We start from the raw sequence: 16,377 nt of genomic DNA, 5'->3' as shown, positions 1-16,377 counted from the left end.
TTTATATCCATATCTATAACTATCTATAGCTATATCATTGAATGCTAGTTGAAGCCTCCATGCCTCAAGAAATCTAATGAGTAATAACTATTCTTTTTCTTGAACACTCATCGTGTGCCAGACACTGCTGGAAATGCCCACATCTGTTAACTCATGTAATCATTATATCCAAGCTAGATCCTCTTGTCACCCTTACCTTACAGATAAGAAAATTGAGCAAGGAGAAGTTCAAGGTCACTCAGTGGTACATGGTAGACGTATGATTTGAACTCAAGCAATCTCATACTAGAGCCCATGATTTTAACAATTGCTCTTCTTGATACTGTGGCCCTGTTACCATCCCATGAGATTTCTGCAGTTTCTGCCAATGGGTGTGTAGAAGGGTGGATTGTGGGGAAGAGGGCTTGTGGTTTTCATTTTTCTGAGCTCTTCTGCTTCCTGCCTACATGCAATTTCCTTTTTGTTTTTCACCAACTCATCTACATGGGAAACTCAGTTTCTGACATAATTTTCACAGAGATTACCCACTTAGAATTAAGTGCCTCAGGGAGATGTTACATTGGCCAATTCTCACAACATACATATATTTTTTGCATACTAATATGCCAGGAACTCTTATAGGAACATGGGGTGCCTTGGTGAATAAAAGTCAAAGTAGTTGCCTGCATGGGTATTTATCTTAGTGGAAGAACTGACAATAAACAATAGACTTATAATTAAGTAAATAATATAGTATATTAGAAAGTGATAAGTGTTTTAAAAAAAAAGAGTAGCGGCATGACAGAATTCGGAGAATCTGTAGCGTGGGATGTATTTTAAACCTGGTAATCTTGTGTGTGTGTGTGGGGGGCATCACTTAGAAGGGGAAATGTGAGCAATGATTGAAAGTAGGTTCTGGAGTGAGCCATGTGGTTATCTGGGGGAGGAGCCTTCCTGACAGGAAACAGCATGTGCAAACGTCCTGAAAGTAGAATCATCCTCCTGTGTTGAAGGATTTGGGCTTTTGCTCTGAGTGAAATCGTTGCCATTGCAAAGCCTTGAAGGGAGAAGTGACATGATCTAACATGAGTTTTAATTTATTCTAGCATTTCGTTGATAATAGACTGCAGAGGACACAGACAGAGGCAACTAGAGCATTTGAGGTCATGACATTCATGCAAAAAAAGTAAAAGTGGGTTGCACCTGGAGAGTAGCTAGTAGAGATAAGAGAAAGAGTTCAGATTCTGGATGCACGCCGAAGAAGAGGCAACAGGATTTCTTGATGTGTAGGTTTTGTGGTGGGAGAGAAAAGCTCCAAGGTTTTGAGACCTGAGCATCTGGAAGAAGAAAGGGGATTCAGGTGAGATATAGAGGGTGTAGGGGAAATTCAGTTCAGTTTTAGATGTGTTAACTGTGGGATGTTTATTTCTGTCCAAAGAAGATGACGAGTGGATAGTTGGACATACAAGTCCAGAGTTCAGGAGAAAGGCCTAGACCAGAGAGGTAATAGGAGAATTATTGATACACAGATTGTAGAGTTTTTGCTATCCTCTGGCTCCGCTCAACCCTCTGATCCCTCTTTTCTCCTCCTCTCCTTTCATTTCTCCCTCCAACATTCTTTCATATTTCTTCCCATTTTTGTCTTAGCAGTTCAGCTTCCCTGACCTCACTCTTCTTCTCCAGACTTAAAAACCCAAACCACTTGATATTCTTGGCACATCACCTTCCCTGGACCTTCCCTGTAATAGAATGTGCCCTCCTTAGGTGGCATGATTGGTTAGAAACAGTGCTTAGTGGGTGGGTTTTCCAGCTCACACTCTGCAAAGGTGAGCCACAAATTTTTTCCCTAAGGAGTAGGGAAGAAATAGAAAAGAACACAGGATTTGCTTGTGGCACCACAGCAGCCTGCTCCTCTGGTTTATATCTCTGCAGTTAGATCCATGCCTGTGTAATAGGACATTTCAGAGAAGATGGAATGTGTTTACATTTCTCTGTATCTCCAGAAACTTGGTAGTCAGTGAGGCTGTGAACTCAACCTGGAAAACTTGCAACTGTAGTTAAATGATTGGCCCAGCAGTGACTCATGTCCCTTCAACTTATAACTCATTGTCCAAACATAGTCAACTACCCACAATTCTTTTCAAAACACGATTTTGGAGTTTATTGTTTCTTTGCTTGCCTCCATTGTTCTATCTCCCAATTCACTTGTAGGTTTCTCAAATGTATCAGCGTTTAGAACCACACATTTTGTTTTCTTGCATGGGGCAATCATCTTATTTCGGTTCACATCTTTTATTGCAGTAAAATATACATAACATGAAATTTACCATTTTAACTATTTAGAAGGTTACAAAGTGGCACTATGTTCCTTCACAATGTTGTGAAGCCATCACCAGTATATATTTCCAGAACTTTTTCAACATATGTAGCAGAAACTCTGTATCCATTAAGCTATAACTCCCCATTTCTCCTTCCCTGCAGCCACTGGTAACCCGTATTCTACTTTTTCTCTGTGAATTTGCCTATTGTATGGACTTGATATAAGTGGAATCATCTGTTTTCCTTTTGAATCTAGCTTATTTCACTGAGCATATTTTTAATGTTCATACATGCTGTGGAAGGTGTCAGAATATCATTGTTTTTTAGGGCTGAAATTTATTGTATATATTTCATACATATTTCATATATATTTTATATGTATATGTGTATATATATTATATATGTATAATATATATATATATATATCACATTTTGTTTATCCTTTCATCCATTAATGGAATTTCGGGTTGTTTATACTACCTTTTTTTATTGAAATATTAGTGCTGTATAATATTACATAAGTTACAGGTGTACAATATGGTGATTCACAGTTTTTAAAGGTTACACTCCATTTATAGATATTATAAAATATTGACTGCATTCCTGGTGTTGTACAGTATATCCTTGTAGCTTATTTTATACATAATAGTTTGTAACTCTTAATTGCTTACCCCTATAGGGCCCCTCCCACCTTCCATCTCCCCGCTGGTAACCACTAGCTTTTTCTCTATGTCTGTGAGTCTGTTTCTTTCTTGTTATATTAACTAGTTTGTTGTATTCTTTAGATTCCACATATAAGTGATCTCATACAGTATTTGTCTTTGTCTGACTTACTTCACTTAGCACAATGCCTTCCAAGTCCATCCATGTTTGCTGCAAATAGCAAATTTTCATTCTTTCTTACAGCTGAGTTGTATTCCATTTTATGCACATGCGCACACACACACCATATTTTCTTTATACATTCATTAGTTGATGAAATTTTGGGTTGTTTCTACTACCTTTTGGTATTGAGAATAATGGTGCTATGAACATTGATGGACAATTGTATGCTTGAATTTCTGCTTTTAATTATTTAGGGTATACACCTATGAGTGGATTTATTGGATCATATAGTAAATTCTACGTTTAACTTAAAAAAATAACAAAGAGTTAAAAAAACTTTTAAAAAAAAGATAATAAGTATTGGAGAGGTGTGGGGAAACTGGAATCCTAATACATTGCTGGTGGGAATGTAAAATGGTGCAACTGTTTTGGACAACAGCCTGGCAGTTCCTTAAAATGTTAAACATATAGGGCTTCCCTGGTGGTGCAGTGGTTTGGAGTCCACCTGCCGGTGCAGGGGACGTGGGTTCGAGCCCTGGTTTGGGAGGATTCCCATGTTCTGCGGAGCGGCTGGGCCTGTGTGCCACAACTACTGAAGCCTGTGCACCTGAGTCCCGTGCTCCGCAACAAGAGAAGCCACCGCAATGAGAGGCCCGCGCACCGCGATGAAGGGTGGCCCCTGCTCGCGGCAACTAGAGAAAGCTCGTGTGCCACAATGAAGACCCAATGCAGCCAAAAATAAATAAATACATAAATAAAAAAGAAAACACAGCCATACAAAAAATTGTAAACGAATGTTCATAGCAGCATTATTCATAATAGCGAAAAAGCAGAAACAATTCAAATACCCATCAACTGGTGACCGAATAAATAAAATGTGGTATATTCATACAATGCAATATATATATATATATATTTTTTTTTAAATATTTGTTTTTGGCTGTGTTGGGTCTTCGTTTCTGTGCGGGGGCTTTCTCTGGTTGCGGCGGCCGGGGGCAGCTCTTCATCGTGGTGCGTGGGCCTCTTCACTATCATGGCCTCTCTTGCTGCGGAGCACGGGCTCCGGACGTGCAAGCTCGGGGGTCGTGGCTCATGAGCCTAGTTGCTCCGTGGCATGTGGGATCTTCCCAGACCAGGGCCTGGGCCCGTGTCCCCTGCATTGGCGGGCGGATTCTCGACCACTGCGCCACCAAGGAAGCCCCAATGCAATATTTTTAAGCAATAAAAAGGAATGAAGTATGCATACATGTTACAAAATGGATGAACCTTGAAAACATGCTAAGCCAAAGAAGCCAGTCATAAAAGACCATCTATTTTAGGATACCATTTATATGAAATGTTCAGCCTATAGAGACAGAAAGTAGATTAGTGGTTGCCCAGGGCCGGGAAGTGGACGAAATGGGAGTGACTAGTAATGGGCATGGGGTTTCTTTCTAGGGGTGAAGAAATGTTCTAAAATTAATTATAATAATGGTTGCACAACTCTTTAGTATGTGAGCATACTAAAACCCATTGAATCATACACTTTAAATAGGTCAATTGTATGATATGTGACTTATACCTCAAAAAAGCTGTTACATTAAAAAAAATAATGTCTCGCAATGTTCTAGGCTCTACAAATACAGCAGTTGACATATGTCTTCCATTTACCCTTCCAGGTTCACTCTCCACCCTTCTCCATTATGTGCTCTGCCCATAGGGGCTGATCTAACAGACCACATCAAAAGGGTTCTCAGGCCTTGGATGAGTTTGGCCAACAGGGAGCCCAGGCAAGAGATAAAAACAAAAACAAAAACAAAAACAAAACAAAAAAAACAAAAAAACCACTAGTGTTTCCACGGAGACTCCACCATTTTTGCACTCCTATCAGCAATGCACAAGAGTTTCAATTTCTAAACATTTTACCAACGCTTATTTTCAATTTTTTTGTTTTGTTTTGTTTTTGGTAACAGCCATCCTACAGGATATGTAGGGGTATCTCACTGTGGTTTTAATTTGCATTTTCCCAATTATTAGTGATGTTGAACATCGTTTCACATGCTTATTGACCGTCTGTATATCTTCTTTAGAGAAACATCTATTCAATTCTTTTGTGCATTTTAAAATTGAGTTGTTTGTTATTTTGTTGCTGAATAGTGAGATTTCTTTAAATATTCTTGATACATATCCCTTATGAGATATATGCTTTGCAAATGTTTTCTTTCATTCTGTAAGTTGTCTTTTCACTCTCTTGATAGTATCTTCTGATGCAGGAAAGTTTTAATCTTGATGAAGTCAAGATTAAAATTTCTAAAATATTTTTTTGTTGCCTTCGGTGTCATATCCAAGAAATTATTGCCAAATTCAATGTCATGTGGTGTTTCACCTGTGAGTTTTTCTCAGAATTTTATAGTTTTAGCTCTTACATTTAGGTCTTTGATTATACACCATTTTTGTATATGGTGTAAGGTAACGATCCAGCTTCATTCTTTTGCATGTCATGTACAAACAAGAGAGTTTTACTTTTTTCTTTCCAATTTGAATGCCTTTTATATATTTTTCCTGCCTAATTGCTTTTGTTGGAACTTCCAGTATTGTGTTGACCAGAAGTGGCAAAAGTGGGCATCTTTGTTCTATTCCTGATTTTTGGGGAAAAACTTACAGAATTTCACCATCAACTAGGCTGTTAGCTGTGGGTTTTTCATATATGACTTCATTTATTGGGCAATTTTCCATCTATTCCTGGTTTGTTGATTGTTTTTATCATGGAAAATGTTGACTTTTATTAAATGCTTGTTCTGCATCAGATGAGATGATCTTTTTTTCCTCTTTATTCTATTAAAGTGGTAAAATGAATTGTTTGATTTTCATATGTTGAACCATTTTCACAATAAATCCCAGTAGGTCATGGTGCATAATTCTTTTAATATCCTAGTGAATTGGGTTTGATAACATTTTGTTGATGATTTGTTGTATCAATAGTCATAAAAGATATTGGTCTGTATATTCTTCTTATGCCTTTGTCTGGCTTTGGTGTCAGGATAATGCTGAGAATGAGTTTTAATAGGCACTGAAAAAATTAAGTCTTCCTTCCTCTTCAATTTTTTGGAAGTGTTTGAGGAGGAATAATGTTAGTTTTCTTTAAAAGTTTGGGAGAATTCAGCAGTGAAGCCAAGTGGTCCTGGACCTGTCTTTGTTGAGAGGTTTTTGATTATTGATTGAATCTCATTGCTAGTTATAGGACTACTCTGATTTTATATTTCTTCATAATTCAGCCTTCGTGTAGTGTATTTCTAGAAATTGGTCCATTTTATCTAGGTTATCCAATTTTTTGGTGTTTAATCGTTCATAGTACTCTTTTATAATCATTTTTATCTCTGTAAAATTATTAGTATGTTTTTTTATTTCTGATTTTAGTTATTTGGGCCTTCTCTCTCTCTCTCTCTCTCTCCCTGTTTTTTTTTTTTTTTCTTAGTCATTCTAGCTAAAATTTTGTCAATTGTATGAATCTTTTGGAAGAACCACTCTTGGTTTTGTTGATTTTCTCTGTTTTTTTTTTTTTTAATTCACATTTTATTTTTCTCTTCACTAATCTCAACTATTTCCTTTCTTTTCTAGCTTTGGGTTTTGGGTTTACTTTACTCTTCTTTCTCTAGTTTCTTATGGTGTATAGTAAAGTTACTGTTTTGTGATCTTTTCTTAAATGTCTGCATTTTCAGCCATAAATTTCCCTTTAGGGTTGCTTTCTGTGCATCTCACACGTTTTGCTGTTATGTGTTTATGTTTTCAATTTTCTCCAGGCATTCTAATTTCTCTTTTGATTTCTTCTTTGACCTACTGATTTTTTAAGAGAAGGTTGTTTGATTTCTATGTATTTGTGAATATTTTATTTCCTCTTCTGTCATTGATCTAGTTTAATTTTACAAACTATTTGACCAGTGGGCTGCTTGAATAGCCTTTCTTCAGATTCCAGTAAGTTGCCTTGTCATTCATCCTGTGTGACAATGACACATACGTAGAGTTTTCTTATGGCAACTGGTTTCTGTAACTGTCAGGACAGATGTGTGTGGTAGACAGAAAATACCCCTCAATATGGGAGGAGCAATCAAGATGGCAGACTAGGAAGATGTGAAGCTCAACTCTTCCCGCAAATACAACAAAAATATATCTACATGTGGAATAATTCTCACAGAATATCTAATGAACACTGGCAGAAGAGCTTAGACTTCTGAAAGGGCAAGAAATTCTCCATGTAACCGGGTAGGACAAAAGAAAAAATAATGAAAATGAGACAGGAATCTGGATGGGACCTGTACCCCTTGGAGGGAGCTGTGAAAGAGGAAAGGTTCTGCACCCTGGCAAGTCCCCTCACAAGTGAAGAGATCAGCTAAGAGAGATGGGGAGCTTCAGAGCCTCAGAAGAGAATGCAACAACTGGTTTGCAGCAGCTAGAATGGAGAGAGACCGGCACAGATGGTCAGTGCCACAGCCCTGCATTCCCCAGCCTGAGATGTTCATCTGCCCATGTGGGGGGTGGCTGGGTGCTGAAGCTTGGGATTCAGAGATAAGACATCGGGAAAGGATTGGGGTAGTCTGTGAGGAAACAGCCTGAAGGTCCTGGAGCCTGGTGCAACCCCACCTGAGGGTGTATGCAGAGGAAGCCTGGGCCACCTTAGAGGCCAGGCACCATTGTTTGGGGGATGTGTGAGGGGAGGAGCAGGACATGCCATTGCAGCCTTTTTCCCCATGCATGCTTTCAGGTGGCAGGACACTGCCTACACAAGCTCCAGGAGCTATTGTCAGTCACCACCACTAACCCCTTGCTTCAGGGGCAGTCATGAGGAGCAGTTACAAGATGTCCCTGCTGCCCCCTGGAGCTACAGGAGTGATTGAGAGCTGCCTCCACTCCCATCACACGCTCCAAGGCACGTGTGAGCCAACACTGCTGCCAAGAACCCCAGGACCAGGCACCAACCACTGCATCTGCACAACCACTACAAAGGGGATAATGGCCAATACACACTGAGGAAAGAGTTGGCAGGCATCCATACTAAAAACAGCCCTCACACCAAAAATGTTAAACTCACACATGCTACACAGGGACACTCCCACATATAAAGAGTCTTCAAAGACCACAGTAGATAATTTTTTCTCCTAAACTCACAGAATAAGAAAAATATAAGTATAATGAAGAAGCAAAGGAGCCAATCCCAGTTAAAAGACCAAGAGAATTCCCCTGAAAGAATAAACAATGAAACAGGCCTCTGTAGTGTAATAGACACACATTTCAAAAAAGAGATAATGAAAATACTGAAGGAATTAAGAAAGGGTATCAACAGAAATGCAAAACACTGTAAAAAGGAACTAGAAACTATGAAGAGGAACCAAGAAAAAATAGAAAACTCATTTGCTGAGATGAAAAGTGAACTAAAGACAATGAATAGCAGAATGAATAATGCAGAAGAACAAATAAGTGATCTGGAAGATAGAATAATGGAAATCACCCAATCAGGACAGCAGACAGAAAGTCAAATGAAAAAGAAATGAAAGCAATATAAGAGACCTATGGGATAATATAAAGCTTGCCAATCTACACATAATAGGGATTCCTGAAAGGCAAGAAAGAGAAAAGGGTATCAAAAATGTATTTGAAGAAATTATGGCTGAAGACTTCCCACACCTAAAGAAGGAAACAGATATCCAAGTACAGGAAGCACAGAGGGTCCCAAACAAGGTAAGCCCAAAGACACCTACACTAAGACGTATTCTAATAAAAAAATGGCAAAAGTTGATAAAGAGGGGATTCTAAAGGCAGAAAGAGAAAAAGAAAGAGTTAATTACAAGGGAACCCCTGTAAGGCTATCAGCAGATTTCTCTACAGAAACTTTGAAAGCCAGAAGGAAGTGGCAAGATATATTCAAAGCCCTGAAAAGGAAAAATCTGCAACCTAGAATACTCTATCCAGCAAGCTTATCATTTAGAATAGAAGGAGAGATAAAGAATTTCTCAGACAAGCAAAGCTAAAAGAAAACAGCAATACTAAACCTATTCTAAAGGAAATATTGAAAGGTCTTCTCTAGAAAAGAAGTAAGAATATATAGGAAAGAGAAAATCACAGTTGGAATGCAAATCACTTAAATAAGCTAGTATGCAGATTTTAAAAATCAAAAAAATTCTGTGAAAGAGATGATAACCACAATGAACATCAAAAGGATGAACATGAACATGTAAAAGAGGACATCAGAATCATACTGATAAAATGTGGGAGAGGAAGATATGAAAAGGTACATTTGTTTTCATTTCCTAGAATGTGTTTGAGCCTCTATGACTACCAGTCTAAGGCAAGTAGATATAGATGGGGTTAATATAATTGAAAAAAGGGTAACCACAAATCAAAAACATACAGTAGACTCACAAAACCACAAAGAAGAGAAATAAGTATAATACAAAAGAAAATCATCAAACCACAAAAAGAAAATGAAAGGGACAAAGAAGAAATACAACATCAATGGGAAAACAGGCTTAAAATGACAATAAATACATAGCTATCAATAATTACGTTAAATATTAATGGAATGAAAGCTCCAATCAAAAAGGTACAGAGTGGCAGATTGGATAAAAAAACAAGAGCCAACAATATGCTACTTACAGGAGACCCAGTTTAGGGCAAAAGACACACATAGATTGAAAGTAAGGGGATGGAAAAAGATATTTCATGCAAACAGAAATGAGAAGAAAGTGGGGGTCACAATACTCATATCAGACAAAATAGACTTTAAAACAAAGACCATAAAGGTAAAGAAGGACACTATATAATGAACAAAGGCTCAACATAAGAAGAGGATTTTACACTAGTCAACATATATGCACCTAATATAGGAGCAGCCAAATACATAAAACAAATACTAACAGGAATAAAGGGAGAAATTGACAGGAATACAATAATTAGACTTTAACACTCCACTCACATCAATGGACAGATCTTCTAGACAGAATGTCCTAAATGATACAATAGAACAGTTAGACTTCATTGATATTTTCAGGAGTTTACACTAAAAAAAACCCAACAGACTACACATTCTTTTCAAGTGCACATGAAACATTCTTTAGGAATGATCACATATTGGGGCACAAAACAGACCTCAATGAATTTAAGAGTATAGAAATTATCTCAAACATCTTTTCTGAACACAACAGCATTCAACTAAAAATCAACCACAGAAAAAGAAATGAGAAAAAAGATTACATGGAGACCGATTAACATGCTACTAAAAAACCAATGGGTCGATGGTGAAATCAAAGAGGAAATTAAAAAAATACCTTGAGACAAATGACAATGAAAACACAACAATACAAAATCTATGGGATGCAACAAATGCAGTCATTAGAGGGAAGTTCATAGCATTACAGTTCATAGCCTTCATCAAAAAAACAAGAAAATTCTCAAATAAACAACATAGCCTACCACTTAAAAGAATTAGAAAAAAAGAACAAACAAAATGTAAAGCCAGCAGAAGGGAGGAAATAATAAATATCAGAGAGGAAATAAAATAGAGATTAAAAAAACAGTAGAAAAAATCAAAAAAACCAAGAATTGGTTCTTTGATAGGGTAACAAGATTGACAAACCTTTGGCCAGGCTCACCAAGAAGAAAAGAGAGAGATCCTGAATAAACAAAACAAGAAATGAAAAAGGTGACATTACATCTCATACTGCAGAAATACAAAAAAAATAAAGGAATACTATGAACAATTACATGCCAACAAATTCGACAACATAGAAGACATGGACAAGTTTCTAGAAACATACATTCCACCAATATTGAATCAAGAAGAAACAGATAATTTGAACAGACTGATCATGAGAGGTGAAGTAGAATCTGTAATTAAAAACTTCCTACAAAAAAAAGTCCAGGACCAGATGGCTTCACAGGTGAACTCTACCAAACATACATAGAAGAACTTATACTGATCCTTCTCAAACTCTTCCAAAAAGCTGTAGAGGAGGGAACACTCCCAAAGACATTCTATGAAGCCACAATTACCCTGATATCACAACCACACAAAGACACCACCAAAAAAGAAAATTACAAGCAAATATCTTTGATGAATATAGATGCAAAAATTCTCAACAAAACATTAGCAAACCAAATCCAACAACAAATAAACAAGATCATACACCACGGACAAGTTGGATTCATCCCAAGTTCACAAGGATGTTTCGACATACAGAAATAAATCAATATGATACACCCCAGAAACAATACCACATGATCATCTCAATAGATGCAGAAAAAACGTTTCACAAAATTCAACATCAATTCATGATAAAAACTCTTGCTAAAGTGGGTATACAGGGAACAAAACTATTTATGACAAACCCACAGCTAAAATAATACTCAGTGCTGGGAAAACTGGACAGCTACATGTAAAAGAATGAAATTAGAATACTCCCTAACACCATACACAAAAATAAACTCAAAATGGATTAGAGACCTAAATATAAGACTGGACACTATAAAACTCTTAGAGGAAAACATAGGAAGAACACTCTTTGACATAAATCACAGCAAGATCTTTTTTGATCCACCTCCTAGAGTAATGGAAATAAAAACAAAAATAAACAAATGGGACCTAATGAAACTTCAAAGCTTTTGCACAGCAAAGGAAACCATAAACAAGACGAAAAGACAACCCTCAGAATGGGAGAAAATATTTGCAAACGAATCAACGGACAAAGGATTAATCTCCAAAATATATAAACAGCTCATTCAGCTCAATATTAAAGAAACAAACACCCCAATCCAAAAATGGGCAGAAGACCTAAATAGACATTTCTACAAAGAAGACATACAGACGGCCACGAAGCACATGAAAAGATGCTCAACATCACTAATTATTAGAGAAATGCAAATCAAAACTACAATGAGGTATCACCTCACTCCTGTTAGAATGGGCATCATCAGAAAATCTACAAACAACAAATGCTGGAGAGGGTGTGGAGAAAAGGGAACCCTCTTGCACTCTTGGTGGGAATGTAAATTGATACAGCCACTATGGAGAACAATATGGAGGTTCCTTAGAAAACTAAAAATAGAATTGCCATATGACCCAGCAATCCCACTACTGGGCATATACCCAGAGAAAACCGTAATTCAAAAAGACACATGCACCCGAATGTTCATTGCAGCACTATTTACAATAGCCAGGTCATGGAAGCAACCTAAATGCCCATCAACAGACGAATGGATAAAGAAGTTGTGGTATATATATACAATGGAATATTACTCAGCCATAAAAAGGAAGGAAATTGAGTCATTTGTTGAGAAGTGGATGGATCTAGAGACTGTCATACAGAGTGAAGTAAGTCAGAAAGAGAAAAACAAATATCGTATATTAATGCATGTATATGGAACCTAGAAAAATGGTACAGATGAGCTGGTTCGCAGGGCAGAAGTTGAGACACAGATGTAGAGAATGGACATATGGACACCAAGGGGGGAAAACTGCGGTGGGGTGGGGATGGTGGTGTGCTGAACTGGGCGATTGGGATTGACATGTATACACTGATGTGTATAAAATTGATTCCTAATAAGAACCTGCAATATAAAACAAACAAACAAACAAACAAAATTTCTTTTAAAAAGGATATTGTAGACAAAAAATTGAAAATATCTGCATTCATTCCTTTCATACTTATGATGCTAAAAACTTTAACACAAACAAATGTACGTGGGGAAAAAAAGCCTTGGGTTTTTAAGATGAAGATTTTGCTATATTCTTTCTGTCTTGACATTCTAGTTACCACTTAATTTTATGCCTTGTCTAAATGATTTTTTTCTATTCTTCAGTTTTCTGGAGCTAAGTAATTTTTCACTTTATTTGTAGATAACGTAATGAATAAATGTCCAGCACTTGCTATATTCAACAAAAAATAATAATAATACTCAATGGTGAAAATCTGAAAGACTTTCCAGTAAAATCTGGAAAAAGACAAGGATGTCCACTCTCACCTCTTCTATTCAACATAGTATTGGAAGTCCCAGCTACAGAAATCAGACAAGAAAAAGAAATAAAAGGTATCTAAATTGGAAGGGAAGAGGTAAAATTGTCATTATATGCAGATGACGTGATACTATATATAGAAAATCCTAAAGACTCCACACTAAAACTGCTAGAACTGATCAACAAATGCCACAAGGTAGCAGGATACAAGATTAATACAGAGAAATTGGTTGCATTTCTTTACACTCACAATGTAATATCAGGAAGGGAATGTAAAACAAACAATACCTTTAAAACTCACACCTCCAAACATAAAATACTTAGGAATAATCCTGACTAAGGAGGTGAAAGACTTATACACTGAGAACTATAAAACATTAATAAAGCAAATTGAAGATTTTCAAAGAAAAGGAAAGATATCCCATGCTCTTGGATTGGAAGAATTAATATTGTTAAAATGGCCATACTACCCAAAGCAATCTACAGATTTAATTCAATCCCTATCAAATTACCCATGACATTTTTCCCAGAACTAGAACAAATACTACTAAAATTTATATGGAACCACAAAAGACTCAGAATTGCCAAAGCAATCCTGAAGAAAAAGAACAAAGCAGGAAGCATACCCCTCCCAGATGTCAGACAATACTACAAAGCTACAGTACTCAAAACAACATGGTATTGGCACAAAAACAAACATATGGATCAATGGAACAGAATAGAGAGCCCAGAAATAAACCCACAGACTTACAGTCAATTAATCTTTGACAAAGGAAGTAAGAATATATAATGGGAAAAAGATAGTCTCTTCAGCAAGTGGTGCTGGGAAAGTTGGACAGCTGCATGTAAATCAATGAAATTAGAACATACCCTTTCACCATACAAAAAAGAAAACTCAAAATGCCTTAAAGACTTAAACATAAGTCATGACACCATAAAACTCCTAGAAGAGATCATAGGCAAAACATTTTTTGACATAAATTGTACCAAAGTTTTCTTACGTCAGTCTCCCAAGGCAATAGAAATAAAAACAAACAATGGGACCTAATCAAACTTACAAGCTTTTGCATAGCAAAAGAAACCATAAACAAAACAAAAAGACAACCTACTGAATGGGAGAAAATATTCACAAAGGATTTGACCAACAGGGGCTTGCTTTCCAAAATATACAAACAGCTCATACAACTCAACAACATTTCTCCAAAGAATAAATACAAATGGCCAATAGGCATATGAAAAGATGCTTACTAATTATTAGAGAAATGCAAATCAAAACTAAAATTAGGTACCACCTCACATCAGTCAGAATGGTCGCTCTTAAAACTCTACAAATAACAAATGCTGGAGAGGATGTGGAGAAAAGAGAACTCTCCTATACTGTTAGCAGGAATGTAAGTATGGAAAACAATATGGAGATTCCTCAGAAAAATAAAAATAGAATTACCATATGATCCAGCGATCCCACTCATGGGCATATACCCTGACAAAACTCTTATCCAAAAAGATACATGCACACCTATGTTCATAGCAGCAGTATTCACAATAACTAAGACATGAGAACAACCTAAAAGTCCATCGACAGATGAATGGATAAAGAAGTTGTGGTACATATATACAATGGAATACCACTCAGACATAAAAAAAATGAAATAATGTCATTTGCAGCAACATGAACACAACTAGAGATTATCATACTAAGTGAAGTAAGTCAGAAAGAGAAAAGAGAAACACCATATGATATTTATATGTGGAATCTAAAAGATGACACAGGGAATTCTCTGGTGGTCCAGTGGTTAGGACTCCACACTTCCACTGCAGGGGGCCTGGGTTCGATCCCTGGTCGGGTTACTAGGATCCCACAAGCTACGCCACATGGTGCCCCCCCCCCAAAAAAGTGAGGCAGATGAACCTATCCACAAAACAGAAACAGACTCACGAACGTAGAGAACAAACTTGTGGTTGCCAAGGTGGAGAGGGTAGGGGTAATGTAATCTATTATATATGGAATGGATAAACAAGACGGTCCTACTATATAGCACAGAGAACTATATTCAGTATGCTATGATAAGCCATAATGGAAAAGAACATATTAAAAAAAGAATGTATATATGTATATACAAGAATATATATATGTATAAATGAGTCAATTTTTGTACAGCAGAAATTACCAAAACATTGTAAATCAACAATACTTCAGTACAAAAATGTTATAAATCAAGTAAAAAAGAAAAAGAAAGTAGCCCCCCAAAGAGATCTATGTCCTATACTCACCTGTGAATATTTTACTTTACTTGGAAAAAGAGATTTTGTAAAAGTGATTAAGACTCTTGCTGTGGGGAGAATATCCTAGATTATCAGTGGGGGCCCAATATAATCTTATAAGAAGGAGGCTGGAAAGCCAAAGTTAGAGAAGTACAAGTGACAATGGAAGCAACATTAGAGTCATAAGAAGATGGAAACCATGAGAAAAGGAGCATAGACAGTCTCAAAAATTTGGAGAGACAATGATCAGAGCCTCCAGAAGAAATGTAGCCCAACTAACTCCTTGATTTTAGTCCAGTAATACCATTTCTGGTCCTTTGCCATCCAGAATTATAATAAAGCTGTCACTTCAAGGCACTAAATTTTAGATAATGTATTACAGCATCCTTAGGTAACTAATAAAACATGACTATGTCATTGGAAAAAAATGCTAGGGACTTGAAACAATATTCTACTTTCTTCTTAAACTAAATGTTCATTGTGTTGGGAGCTCTGCACATCACTGCCACTCAAGTATCCAGGTTGTTGGAGCCAACCTCATCATGAGAATGAGGATCTCTGTGGAAGACGGAAGTTGGTCCATAAAGGCTCTTGCAGTTAAATGAATAACCTACGAAATATATCCATCATCACTTTTCCTCATAACTCAGTGGTCTAAAGAAGTCATGTGGTCCCACCTAATGCAGAGGCCAGAAGTGCAGCTCTCCAGGAGGCCACAAAGTGAGCAGCCAGAAATATTTGGTGAAGTATGACACTTCCAAAGAGGACTCAATTACTCAAACCCATTCTCTGCCACATCATTTAACCTCTCTGTGCCTCAATTCCTCTCTTGTATTAGGGTCTCACGTTATAGGCTCATTGTGCAGGTTGCATGCAATATACACACAATGGGTTGAGTTCAAGGCTGGCTCATGGTGCACTAAGTTAATGAAAACTATTGCTGATAAATAATTGAGAAAACCTAATGGATCACCTAAGGATGAATAAATAGCTGGATTGTGTTTCCTTCC

The 16,377-nt window shown here is 37.0% G+C and overlaps 1 protein-coding gene across 1 annotated transcript in view; it reads left to right on the top strand.

Moving 5' to 3' along the window:
• Positions 1-16,377, top strand: part of LOC137750368 (signal-regulatory protein beta-1-like) — a 67,650-nt gene that overhangs the window by 28,304 nt on the left and 22,969 nt on the right. The window lies entirely within an intron of this gene.

The sequence above is a fragment of the Eschrichtius robustus genome, chromosome 16 (assembly GCF_028021215.1).
Source record: "Eschrichtius robustus isolate mEscRob2 chromosome 16, mEscRob2.pri, whole genome shotgun sequence".
NCBI lineage: Eukaryota > Metazoa > Chordata > Mammalia > Artiodactyla > Eschrichtiidae > Eschrichtius > Eschrichtius robustus.
Note: the sequence above shows the minus strand (reverse complement) of the source record. Positions and strands in the feature narration are given on the sequence as shown.